A 13,037-nucleotide genomic window follows, 5' to 3' on the forward strand; every position below is an offset into this window, starting at 1 on the left:
CTTTGACAATGGCTGGCAGATAATCGAGGCGCTAGTGACAGTGCGAAAGGAAACTTAGTGCCTTCTGCATAAGGAGATAGATATCATGCTGATAAGATTGCCCCCTTGCGTGCTGATATGATAAGCTTCGAGAATTTTGCGATCCACCTTACCCTTACCTACCCCTAGAAGAAACAACGGGTAGCAGCCGCAATTCCGGCAGTGGCGCGGCAGGTTTGCTCCGTCAGTGGAGTTCAAAGGGTTGCGGTGCTCCCACAACCTATCACTGATATGCCGGCCTATTTAGCCGATGTAAACTTTTTCAAAAGTCAGGGCAATCTTGTACACCACACGTTTCGCACATTTAATGTGCGCTTCAAACGAGAACGCGGTGTTAGCTGAAGCTATCAATTATCCTTCTATTAATACACCGAAAAGATTTTTGCGCGAAATTTTCATTGTGTGGTTGTAGTTCGTTTCACGGTTTTTGTGAATTTATATAATGTGTACTTTCTTTTCGAGTGACTGCTTTTTGAGTGGAATGGACTATACTTGATTTATGTTCATCATACTTTTTTGTTGTACATTATTGATTTAAGTCTCTCCTGATGGATTCTGTGTTTTTCTGATGGTTTCCGCACAGGGTTTTCCTAAAACAGTTTTTATTTTGTTTAAATATTGGCACGAGTGTTGTGCAGAATTTCAAACATCATGTTAAATTGTTTTCGCTCAAAGTGCTTTGTTCGTTTTTCTTCGTTAGTTTATGATTTGTTTATTCGGAGTGCATTGCTACCAACTTTGTTGTGGGGTCAGGGGACCCAGCCAGGTACAGGTTTTGTACCTTTTGTCCCCGGCCCTTAGTTTTCTGTACTGAGAACTAAAATGTTAATAAACTCAAACTCAATGTAACAGTTGTCATGCTGCGTAGTACACACAGGAGGTCTGGTTCTTCCACGCGCAACACGTGAACAAAGGCTTGAAAGTTTGCAGGTGAGGAAAAGACGAGGTTAACGCCTTGCTTCACACAAACTTTTTTTGATGTCGCGGGAAACCTTGTCCACCTATGCCATCACCTCAAATTATCAGTTCACTTCCTGTTGGGTCAGCCATTATCACAACACGGCTCTCTTGCTGCAAAGTTTCTGCCACTGCGATCAAAAGTGCTTTTGGAAAACCGGCGGCTTCCAAACGCTCAAATTGATTACGAAAACTTGACTTTATGCTGTGTTGACAACTCTATTGCAGTTCATCGCGAAAGCAATTCATAGCAATTCTTTGTTTGAAGAATGAGGAGACGAAAATGGCACCAACACTTCCTTACTACAAGATAAAAAGTAACAACTATCGCCACAAAAAGTTACTCGAAGTTCTAAAAATCCTATCCAGTGGTTACTGCGCTGTTCTTGGGTAAAGCAAAATGGACGGGAAGAGGCAGACGCGACACATCTATGCTTCACAGGATTACCGACAGGCCGCGCAGCCATCGCTATGTGCACGTCGAACATGTCGGTGTCGGCACCTACGTCAGACAAGATGTGTTTAATAGCTAGCGCGGAGAAATGTAAACAGGGCGAGAAAATAGTGCCGCGACTCTTTGTAGCGTTTGTTTGTTGTTTTATTTGTTCATGCTTCAAGGCTGCCGGCACGCCGCTTTATCGCTTCGTTTGTGACGCAAGACTCGCCTAGAATTATCTCGATTGATCGCATCCGGACGGAGCCGATTCTAGTTTGCGCCAGAATGTTCTAGTAATTTCTAAAGCTTTATTTCGAAGGTTTGCTATCAGCTTTAAAAAGAGCACGGCCGACAGCGGCGGTCATTCTGTTCGACGACCGCCGAACACGCTTGTTGCTACGCCGCCGCCGAGTGATTCAGTTCTTTGCGGGCGCAAGTCAGCCCGAATAAAGAGTTTCGTTTCGGAGACGTTCTCGCTGTTTTCCTGTTCGACGTACTGCAGTTACCGTGACAATAGTAACAAACCGGGGACATGTTGGCCTACGGGTCGGTTAGCTAAATTACGCCAAAGCTATTAAAAGATGCAATTTATCGAGACACCGCAGTTTAATGTAGTATGTTGATAAATGCGAGGACTGAACAGCAGCCCTCCCCCACAGGTATCGAGGCCCGAAGGACAGTGTGCAGGCAAGGCATGATTACAAAGATCAAGTGCAAAGTGCAAACTTGCCGTATTTAGCTGCCAGGCATTATGTCAAATATTGGGGGCCTGCTGTGCTAACGTGTGGATATTTTTATCATTGTGGGCAGCACAGCGCGAAACAGGCGAAAGACAAGTCACGGTTTATGGCGGTTTAACGTCCCAAAGCGACTCAGGCTACGAGGGACGGCGTAGTGGAGGGCTCCGGATAACTTCCACCACCTGGGGTTCTTTAAAGGTGCACTGATATCGCACACTACACGGGTCTCTAGGATTTCGGTCTCTAGCATTTCGCCTTTATCAAAATGCGACCGCAGCGGCCGGAATCGAGCAGACGAAACGAAAAAGTAGAAGACGACACATACTAGGGCTCGTCTGTGTCGTCTTCTACTTTTTCGTTTCGTCTGTTTCGCGCTGTACCACCCACAATGAAATATCACCAACTTGCCCAGCTATCCATCCTTCTACAGTGCATTTATATCATATAGGTATACTTGTACAATGGGGATGAGAAATGGCGGAAGCATTAGACGACTGCGCTTACCAAGGACGTTGTAGGCCTCGACGCCAAACAAAGAAAGGAGACGGGACACACTAACCTTGTCGCTGATTCGGTCCTTTTCCAGCAGTATATGCGGCCCTGGCACCCTGCTTCTTGCGGTCGAAAGCGGGTCCTTCTTGCCTCGGCTTCCTCGGTACCGGCGGGGAAAGTACCGAATGCTCTCAAACCTCAGCCACCGCGAGCCGCCACTGCAATAAGTGCCCACTTGTCACGAGCGCCACTGTTCAACCCTGCAACCCTGCAAGCGCCACAGAACAGCGCTTGTCCTGTGTCTTCTTCTACTTTGTCTGCGTCGTTTGCGCTGTTGGCATTCAATATGTACCACCAACTCGCCCGTTTGGCTATAGTGATGCCTGCAAAGAAGGTTCCAGCCAACGTTGTTTCCGCAGCATCACCTGTTATCGCGAAGAGTTAACGCACGTGTCTCGGGCAGCAATGAATGATTACAAAGCTGCCTGCAGGTACGATTTTTCAGCGTCAGCTTACCTTTCCAATTTTATGATGATGATGATCATGTCCTCGGGCTTAAAGGCACATACCCACGGCGGGGGATTGGCCAGGGTGCATAGCGGATTTCCTCTCGAAATCACGTTTTCTTTTTTTTTTCACTCGGACTTCATTCCGTCACAGAGAAAACGCAGAAGCACATGCTTTACCTGGGTCTTGAATTTAATTTCACTCGCTGGATTTATCTTGCTGTAAATCTTTTTCTTTTCTTTTTTGATGAGTCTAACGGCCTGAAGAGGCGTCGTCTTCGTCGTGTTCCGAATCTTGCTTTCCCCCATCTTGTGGAAACTCTGATACCAAACTGTCCAAACCTAGCTGTCTTAGTGGTGAGAAAACAAAAAAAAAATTGAGGCATCCCACGCGAAACGTCGGCTGCAACTGCTGCACAAATGCATTCCCATAGATTCTGACATAAATTTACGTGCCCTATACTATTTTCATAGCCGTCTATCACTTCTTCACCTGCTTCATATCCGCCTTCTTCCAGGCTCACCAGGCTGGCCCCGCAAGTGACGTCACATGACTAGGGCTATTTGTGACAAAAAAAAACAAAATGTCGCTTCGATCTTCTCCTGTACTGCTGCTACATGTGCATGCGTTTTGAAGTGTATTATTAATAGCACGTGCAATCTAGGTCTTTTGGTGTACCCCACTCCTGTTTGGGCTATATTTTGGCTTGCAGCATGTGATGAATAAAATATATTTTCATGCTTTCCGGACCAACACCTCCGAGTCTGTATGTCTTTCGGTTAAGAAAAGCTTTTCTGTGAAGAAGAAAAAAAGCTGCAAGGGCTTAAAAATCCTGCGAGGCTGTTTAGACAGGTTTCAGAAATCGAGAAGTCAGCTAACCTGCAAAGCAATAACTCGTTCAGCGTGGCGAAGCGGCTCGTCCTGCAGGCAGAAGTTGGATGCAGCGTTGCCGACTTCTAAAGACCTTTTCACGACCCTCACATCAACCGGATTTTGGGCCGTGTGAAGAGCGCGGGGGGGGGGGGGGGGTTTAATCGTCAACTATTTCCTACTATATAAGCTATTATCGATAACCTAAAGTAGGTCGTCGGTTATCTAAAGTCGATAAGCTAGATTAGTAGATCGTGGAGGCTGTTCCTTCTGCGACTCCGAAAGTCTATAAGGCGCTGCACCTAATTTCTGCCACCAAAACAGTTCAGGCCGCCATGGTGAATGTGTTTTAGCTTTGTATGATAGCTGGCTTCCAGGTTTCTGCTACCGGCCCATGGCAGCTGTCGCCTTATCGCGACGAATACCTTTCTTGGACAGCTTGAAAAGCTGTTCTCGTTCCAACGCTTTGTGGAGTACCCTGTTTAAGGATGCAAGCACCCCTTACCCAGAATGCAGAATCATAGAACCTGTCAGGCCAAGTCACTTCTTTCCCTGAATCATCTTTCTCTGAAAAAACTATAGCCGCATACAACGCCAATGGCATCCACCGATTCTTTTCCTGGACCTACCTCTTTGGATCTGCCAGCGTGAAATTGCAGGGAGGGGCACATGAAAGGGGGATAACGACGGTTTAACCGAATTAACCACGACGACTTGAAAATCAATCGATGCCACTAGCTAGAAAGCCTCCTTTTGTGGGTATGTGCCCCTTCCTTCTTCAGTTTTATATCGCTATCAGGGTTTGTCTGTGATATGCTTCGTCCGCAAAAGCTGTGAGTCACCCACCGATAACACTGGCGAAAGCCGCCGAGGCGTGGCTACAAAACCGGGCGGATCTCCGAAGCCGGTTCATTTTCACGACAACTGGAAGTTGTGTCCACTTTCCAGAAGCTAGCGCTTTGCTATCAACGGAACACGTGCGGCGAATGCTGAAGCCAAGCCAGTTCCCGCCATGTCTTCAACACCTCCGGCCGAAGATGCCGCTGTCTATTCCGTGCCTCCGTGTCGAGTCGTGTGGGTGCCGATCAGCCACATAGACCTCACGCAACTGGACTCCAGCACGCTGGAAGGGACACTGCCTTGAGCGATTACGTTGCCTGGTGCCACAGCGTAGAGTGGTACACGGGCCGTCGCATGCCCCGGTGCAAGTTAGCCTGGATGCCGACATACGCTGCACTCGTCGAAGACGTGTCGGCGCATCACCAGGGATGCTCCTGTGTCACCGCACGAGACGAGCCATTGCCCAAACAAGCTTCCGGAGCGCAAAGCTCTGCCTCGACCGAAGACGATGTCCCGTCAGCTCCAAGTGGAACCGACTCCAGGAAGAACGACGGTCAGGGTACGTGCGAAGAAACGTCAGCGGATGCTTCCACAGCTGCTCCTGCTGCCGGCGATGGTGCTGACTGATGATATCGCGCTGTGTGTACCATTAAGTCCCAGTAAATGTCAACTTGACAGACGCCCTCTGATGTGTGAGTTTCAATTGCTTCAACGTTAATGGCTCGGACTCTTTCTACAGTAATTGCTGTATGTGGTACTGATTCGGTAGTTAGCAGACACTAGATGCTTTTAGCACAGTGCGTACCGCTACCATTTACCGCGGGCAGTATATCGCCCTGAAGGCGTCACGCTGCCGTCAACAGCGCACCCGCCTGCGGCGTCGGTACCAATCAGCGCGTGCGTAGTGGCGGTACGCGCTGTGCTAAAGGTATCTACTTTTAGCATAGCGCGTACCGCTACCGTGTACCTTGTAGTGGCGGTAGCGGTAGGTATGCGCTATGCTATATGTATCTAAAAAATGTACCGTTTTATTATGGTGTATTCAAGAGCAGCACCATCTTGAGAAGGTGACGCCCGTCATGCTGGTATGCGTGGTCGTACTGGCGGCGTACACCCCGAACACGGCGCAGGTGGCCCAAATCAGCGTCTCTGAGTTTCCACATTCACTTTCTGGTGATCCAAAAAGCTCCTTATTGACAGAAAAAGCCTTGGAACCAGCAGTGAAACCGTTCGGGGAAAAAAAATGGCCGTAACTTCGGAGGATCATGGGGCCGCAGGCTCTTTCAGCGTGGTAGCGATAATTCAAATGCGTAAAATATAACTACGAGTCGTGTGTAACCTCTGATGCAAAAGCGGTGGTGACGTATACTGCAGGCTGCGACGGCAGTCGACAGAGTGATGCAGAACAGCTGTTAATCTATTCCACGACGTTTGACTGAGTTGGATAGATACAGCAGGCTATCAGTTCGGACTGTTGAAGACCATTTTTCAAAGAAGTGTAGCGGGGCCCTTGAAGCATCCGTGGAAGTGAGAACTTTCGGAGGGAAAAGAGCGGGAGTTCCTGGCACAATAAATAGTAACGTTTGCAGGGCGCAAGAAACACACACAATTAGATGCAGGGACGTACACAACGCAATCTTTCTCTGCCTCGATACCATGTTCTAATTAGAAGACCCAGTCGAAAAACACAACAAAAACTTTTCTGCCCTCGCAACAAATTTTCTGCATGTTTTTGCTCAAGAACTTCTAGTAACAAGAGAATTTTGTGGGGTGCCCATAGAAAGGATGTGCACAACTACAGACTACTGAGAAGTGCTACCGAAATCACTACAGTAATATAGTCCGATTAGCGCTCAGAAATTTCTGGGTGTACATTTCCACGAGAACTTGAACTGGACACAGTACATAAACTATTTGACTATAGACCTCGCGAAAACTATTGGAATGCTAAATAGATTTAAGTTTATGCGGCCAGCGTGTTTCAAACGCCAGCTTTATTATACCATGATTAATTCAAGATTGCAATACTGCATACTAGTTTGAGGCACCACTACCACTGGTAATTTGGAACGTCTTCATATTCTTCAAAAGAAATGCATCCGATTCATAGAAAATGCAGCGTTGCGAGAACACACAGCTCCACTGTTCTTAAAAAATGAAATACTTGCAATTACAAGTATATTTCGACAGCGCTTGGCACTGAACATATTCATTCACATAAAAAGTAACCTAAATTCATTTCTTGGGAAGTACCGACGTCAAGAATGCGGCTATAACTTTAGGGCAAATTCATTTGCTAAGAAAAAAGAACTTCCTATGGTACACAATCGTTAGACTACCAGATTCCTGTCCTTTTAAATTTGTTTCCAGAACTTATTGACATCGCAGTGAATGTACAGTCACCGTATACTTATAAAGCACGGATAAAAAAAGTACTCCTGGTAGAAAAAAAAAAGACCTGTCTCTTTGTTATCTCATTTAGGTTTGTGTTTCGTTTGTATTGCCGTGTTCCTTGTTAGATTATTGAAATATGTTGATACAAATGTTGCTTTTTCATGCTTTTGACACTGTAATAATCTTCTGGTTAGGAGCTAATCTTTTGTTGAGATAAACATTTATGCAACTGTGGTTCTTGCCTTTTGACACAATAATAACTAATAGGTTGTGATGTAAACTTTCTTTTTTTCGAAAAAAAATTCTCTTGTTTTCTGTAGTACTTGCGGATTTAATTTCATATAATGCTTGTTCACAATGCTTCTGTTTTCTGCACGTAATGAATGGTGCAATATATTTTTTTCAATGGCTTTTGTAGCATAGAGAGTGCAATGTTTCTCGCCAGGAGGCGAGGCCTTGTCAGGCGTAGATTAAACGCCTTTTGCCTCGTCTTCCTTGGTAGAATATTCCGCTTTTGAACTCTCTTGCTCATGATGTATATTTGCTTTCTACCAGAAATAAAGTGAATTTTGAACTCAAGAACGCAGCGGCTTTTCCCGGTAAAAGGAACCCCCTCCAGGTATTGGCAGTGGTAGGTGAAAGGAGGTAATCCCTTCCCTCTATGATCTGGGATGGGCCCCTCCATACATCGTCGGGCCACTCCCTGCATTGTCAGGCTATCAGGTTCATGAAAATCGGGCGATGGCATTCGTTGGAAGGGCATCCTTTCACGGGGAAAATCCGCTGTGTTGGACTTGTATCCGGCTATACAAAAAAAAAACTGCGTTATGACGAAACCACAAAATATTTCGTCTTTTTTCGTATTTCCGACATGGTTCGGTCGTTTTCTTCGCCTGGGCACCTATGGGGCCAAAATGCATCGCCGGCCAAAAAATTCGCCCATTTGCTGAAGTGAAGGGACATCACTTCTAGTAAAGGCATCGCATTTCCAACTTGCAATGAAATTAGGTGTCCATGGGAATTTTTTTGTTTGTTTGTTTGCGCTCCGTGGACATGAATCACTGTCGTCTCGCCCTGTATTCTGTTCTGCTTAACCTTAAGAGATTTGGAACTCTGTCGCTGCACACAGCAACGTTCAGAGGCAAACCTCTCCGGACTCAACTTTTGACAAGGACAGCGCACATGCACTCCTTAAGCGTCCAGATGCGACACGTTGGACGTCGCTTTCACTTGCAATCAATTTGAGATGTCATTCCTGTATTATCACTTGACGGAGGGTACTGTAAGCAGCAGCAATGTTTTAAGAGTTCTCACGGAGCAAGATTGACTCCAGAGAAATATCACAATACGCAGTCCCGCTATGCACACACTTTAGCGAAAAATTCTAATTACATCGCATGCTTTACACGTCGCCTCCAACCGATATATAGCGCACGGATTACACATTGTGGCATTAAATCTCAAGCAATGCGCCATGCACGCATTGGGGCTAAATTTGTACTCGAAAGTCACGTGTATGTGACACTGGGTGAAAACACAACTTCGAAAAAAGCAACTGCGATGATGCTTGTAGATAGAGTTTTCCTGAGTGGCATTATATCTTGTGTTATCGTATGCTTCGTTGAATTTATCCTATCGTAGCTTTTTTTTTGCAGTATTTGACAGAGACACTTTCCCTTGATTGTTTTTCAGAGGTCAAGAAAGTTTATCCAAAGACCAACATTCACCATGGAGAAGCTTTTAAATGCAAACGCCCGATGACTGGTTGCCAGACCCCGTGAGGTTTCCGCAGAAGCAGGAGGGCTGTTCTTTGCGGTATCAGGAGTTCGCAGTCATTGGGACCACGTGTTCTTTTCTTTATTAATGCTTTTCTCCCCGCACTTGAGCTGGCGTTGACAATGGAGGAGGCGTTTGCAGTCTCCAGTTTCTTCTGGCGGAAAATTACGCCAGAGTGATTAGAAACGGCCGGAAAGTGTCGTAGTCCACGTCCAATATTTCCAGATACTACAGAGAGAGAAAGGGCACACAAAACGCATCAGTAAATGTCGGGCTATCCAATGCCTTCGTTAAGCAAGCCAAAGCACGATGGAATAAAAAACTATAGCAGAGGTTTAGCGCTTTAGAAGCGGCGAGGCTCGGAGCGAGCGCCGCTGCGTCGCCTCCGTTCCAATGGACGTTCCAGTGCATAGATACTGCTATAAACCGCCTTCGGCTCCAGCCTCGAGTCGCATTGCTAATCGGTGGATCAAAGTGTATCCGATTCCAAGCTTCTTTTCAGCGATAGCCTCATGTGTGACTTTCCCCGGTGTGGACGGCGCTGGCATAGCCATTATCGAAACTTTTGCGCTGGCCGGCAGGTGACTCGACAGTACAGTACAAGGGCAGCACATTTTGATGGTCATTTCGTTTTCGTTTCATTAGTTCCTCTGACCTTTGGCAGGGTGCGAACGATGGCATCACTATGACCGTGGCAGAAATACGTCCATGACGTCACTTACTGGAATAAATGCGCCCCATGCCGATGTCGCACCGGCGAAGACGTGTTTGACACGTCAGGCGGGCTTTAAAGCCACTAATTCAGTCTCAGCAATGAACCTAGGTCGTGGCTGAGCGTGGAATTGGCGCACGCGGTCCTGATGACACGGCCGGACTGGATGCGTCATCAGTATAGGGCAGATAGAGCCGGCGCCGCCTCCAGTCCCCCCATGTCCGTGATTGGTCGTTTCCTTCCAAGCCTTTTGTTTTTCTAGTCCCGATTGACTTCTCAGTCGAATGAAATGTTACAAAATACGTTTAAGTTAAGAATATCGTGTGGGCCCGGGAGTGAATATCCCTTGGTGTGGTCCACTTCACCCGTCGCTGTGACATCGCCGCTGGTGATACCGCAAGGACGGTTGTGATGTCGGCTAGACAAACGTAATCAAAATCGTTCTGGCGCCCTCTGGGTTCGCTGTTGAGCCGTGTTGCAGAATTCTTTCAGCACCACTGAAGCACAAAAACTCCTCAGGGATCAGAACCAAAGGTCTGTTCACCCATCAGGGGTTTTGAGCTCCAGGGATGCCGTAAGTGGATTGCGATCACATGACCCGGCAGCGAAACCAGCGCACGGCGGAGCGCCCTTGCCAAGGAGTGTACAGTGTATGTCAAAAGTTTGGAGTCGAAAGCGACCGCAGCCGGGAGTGAGCGCTGCAAGGAGGCACCTTAGCGGGGCTGTTGTCAGAGGCACTCGCCGTTACCGAGAGTGCGGTGTCCCTTCTAGCCACCAAACCCGAGACAGCGCCAGGTGAACGGGCATGTCCTTATCTGTCTCCCTGAACCAAAGCACGAAAGCGAGGGTAATATGTTTGTTCGCCCAGCCAACACTCCCTGAAAAAGAGTTTAGGAGGTGGTGGTCCAGCGCAGCGTAGGCCCAGACGGACTCCGCCGTTCTTCAGCGCTGCCGCTCCGGCCATGGTCTCGGCGGTATCCAAAATTTTGACAGACACTGTTCATGGGCAATGCCACGTACAGTACTATCGCACCCAGGAAAGAAGCCGGGAGGGAAACCTTACTCTGGGGAACACGCTGAACCGGAGTGGACGGCCGTTGATGTTGATAGATGTCGGGCGCGAGCGCAAACCGTAAATACGCACGTTGACCAGAGTTGTGTCATTCATGCACACCGAGCAGACGCTGATCAGTGCGCTCTGGAAATACAAGCGGACAGAAACCGAAAGTTACAAGTTGTCTGTGTCTTTTCCGAACACGTCCAACATTCCTGGAAAAAAATAATATTAGTATGTTATAATATATTGTTACGGAAGTATTGAATGTAATGGTCCATTCCCCCGATGCGTAGCGAAATATTTCTTTTAGAGGGTTTCCATCATTCTCATCGAACCGTCAAGACAGCCAATAAAACAAATGGGGAGCGCTTTTGACAACAGCAAAAACGTTAATAGCAAAATAAAAATATCGAGCCTGCGACGAGAAGTTTACGGATATACTGATTGTTATAGTAAAATCTTACGGTATATGATAAAATTGAGTTCATAGACTGGTTTCTGTTGAAAAATGCTTCTGCCCAGATTCGTTGGCTATGTGTCTACGGTGTCAAAATTTCCAAGCCCAGATGCCGATGCCTTTTGTACTATACTCAACTGGTTGCAACGTAGATCTCACGCGATATATTTTGCTGACTACTCCGTTTTCCGCACGCAACAGTAAAATCGTCGTATATAACTCATTTATTGTTCCGGAATTGGAATACATGTAGCGCTTACTTTTCCAACCGTATAAGTTAAGTGTTTCCTAACTCTGCTCAGAAACTACGCCCACTATCACATGGCCCCGTTACTGTCACATCCACTCTTTTTTTATAGTATGCCACCACTGAAGTTAGCCCCGCTGGCGGACAGAAGTACTACATGCTTCACCCGATTAAACCGCTCGCAAAACGCGATGCGTTTGGGGGCAACACAAATTTGGCTGCAGTCTTTGCCTGAGTCCTACAATGAAAGTCCACTTAAGTGTCCTCAGCGGCGATGTTTGCGCAAAGAAGCGAAATTTACGCTAAGGAAGGTACGATTTAGACATACTGTCGATGCAGAGGTAAAATCCGTGGTCATCTTTTCGCCGCAATATCTTTTCATTGAGCGGCACGTAAGCTACAAATTCTGAAATTGTGTTCTTTCGAAGGTTCTTCCAAAGCTCGATTTTTTTTTATCTTTACACGCATTACATATCATACCATGTAACCACGGGACAGCCGCGGTGGTTGTCACGTTTCGTGAATGACACATGGCGTCAGACGCGACACTTCCGGTGTTATTTTGACCCGCCGCGGTGGCTCAGTCGTAAGGCGCTCGTCTACCTAGCCGGAGTACCCGGGTTCGAACCCTACCGCGGCGGCTGCGTTTCGGTGGAGGCGAAACTCAAGAGGCGCCCGTGTGCTGTGCGATGTCAGTGCACGTTGAAGATCCCCAGGTGGTCGAAATTATTCAGGAGGCCTCCACTACGGCACCTCTATCTCTCTTTCTTCTTTCACTCTTACCTTCTTCCCTTCCCTTACGGCGCGGTTCAGGTGTCCGCCGAGATATGCGAGACAGATACTGCGCCATTTCCTTTCTTCAAAAATCAATTCACCGACGCCATGCAGCACATGTGAAGTTGACGGCAATATTAAAGCGTTTATTTAGACATCACTGTAGATATGCATCTATACAGGGCGTTTCACCTAATATTTTCCACTATTTCTAAAAATAGGCTTTTTCAATTATAAAAGCGCTTTTTCGGCATAGCATTGTCAGCGGTGTATAGTACATCACAATACAGATAAGATATGCTAACTAGCAGGCTCGTTAACTAACATTGAATACTTAAGTTTTTAACTATGACTGTTAGGCTCCTTAATTGCCGAGCGACGTCAAACTCACCGTAATTAATATCCATGTCAGTTTTTAAAATTTGAAAACGTGATTATCCTCCACGCTGTTGTCCAACAAATTTTGGCTATTTCGATTAGTTACGTGCACTGTATAGGTTGCTTTGCCTGCAAACTTCTCGAAAACGCATGTATTTTGGCGCGATGTAGCTAAAATTTGTTGGCCTACTGCGACGAGGGCAACCGCGTTTTCGAAATTTTAGAAACTGATATGGATATTACGGTGGGCGACATGCCTCTCGATAATAAGCAGCCTAACAGTAAGAGTAAAAAGTTAACTATTCAAAAATATTAGTTAACCAGCCAGCTAGTTAACACATCTTAGCTGTGTTCTGAAGTA

Source organism: Amblyomma mixtum, chromosome 4, assembly GCF_055824585.1.
Source record: "Amblyomma mixtum isolate Tamu chromosome 4, ASM5582458v1, whole genome shotgun sequence".
Taxonomy (NCBI): Eukaryota; Metazoa; Arthropoda; class Arachnida; order Ixodida; family Ixodidae; genus Amblyomma; species Amblyomma mixtum.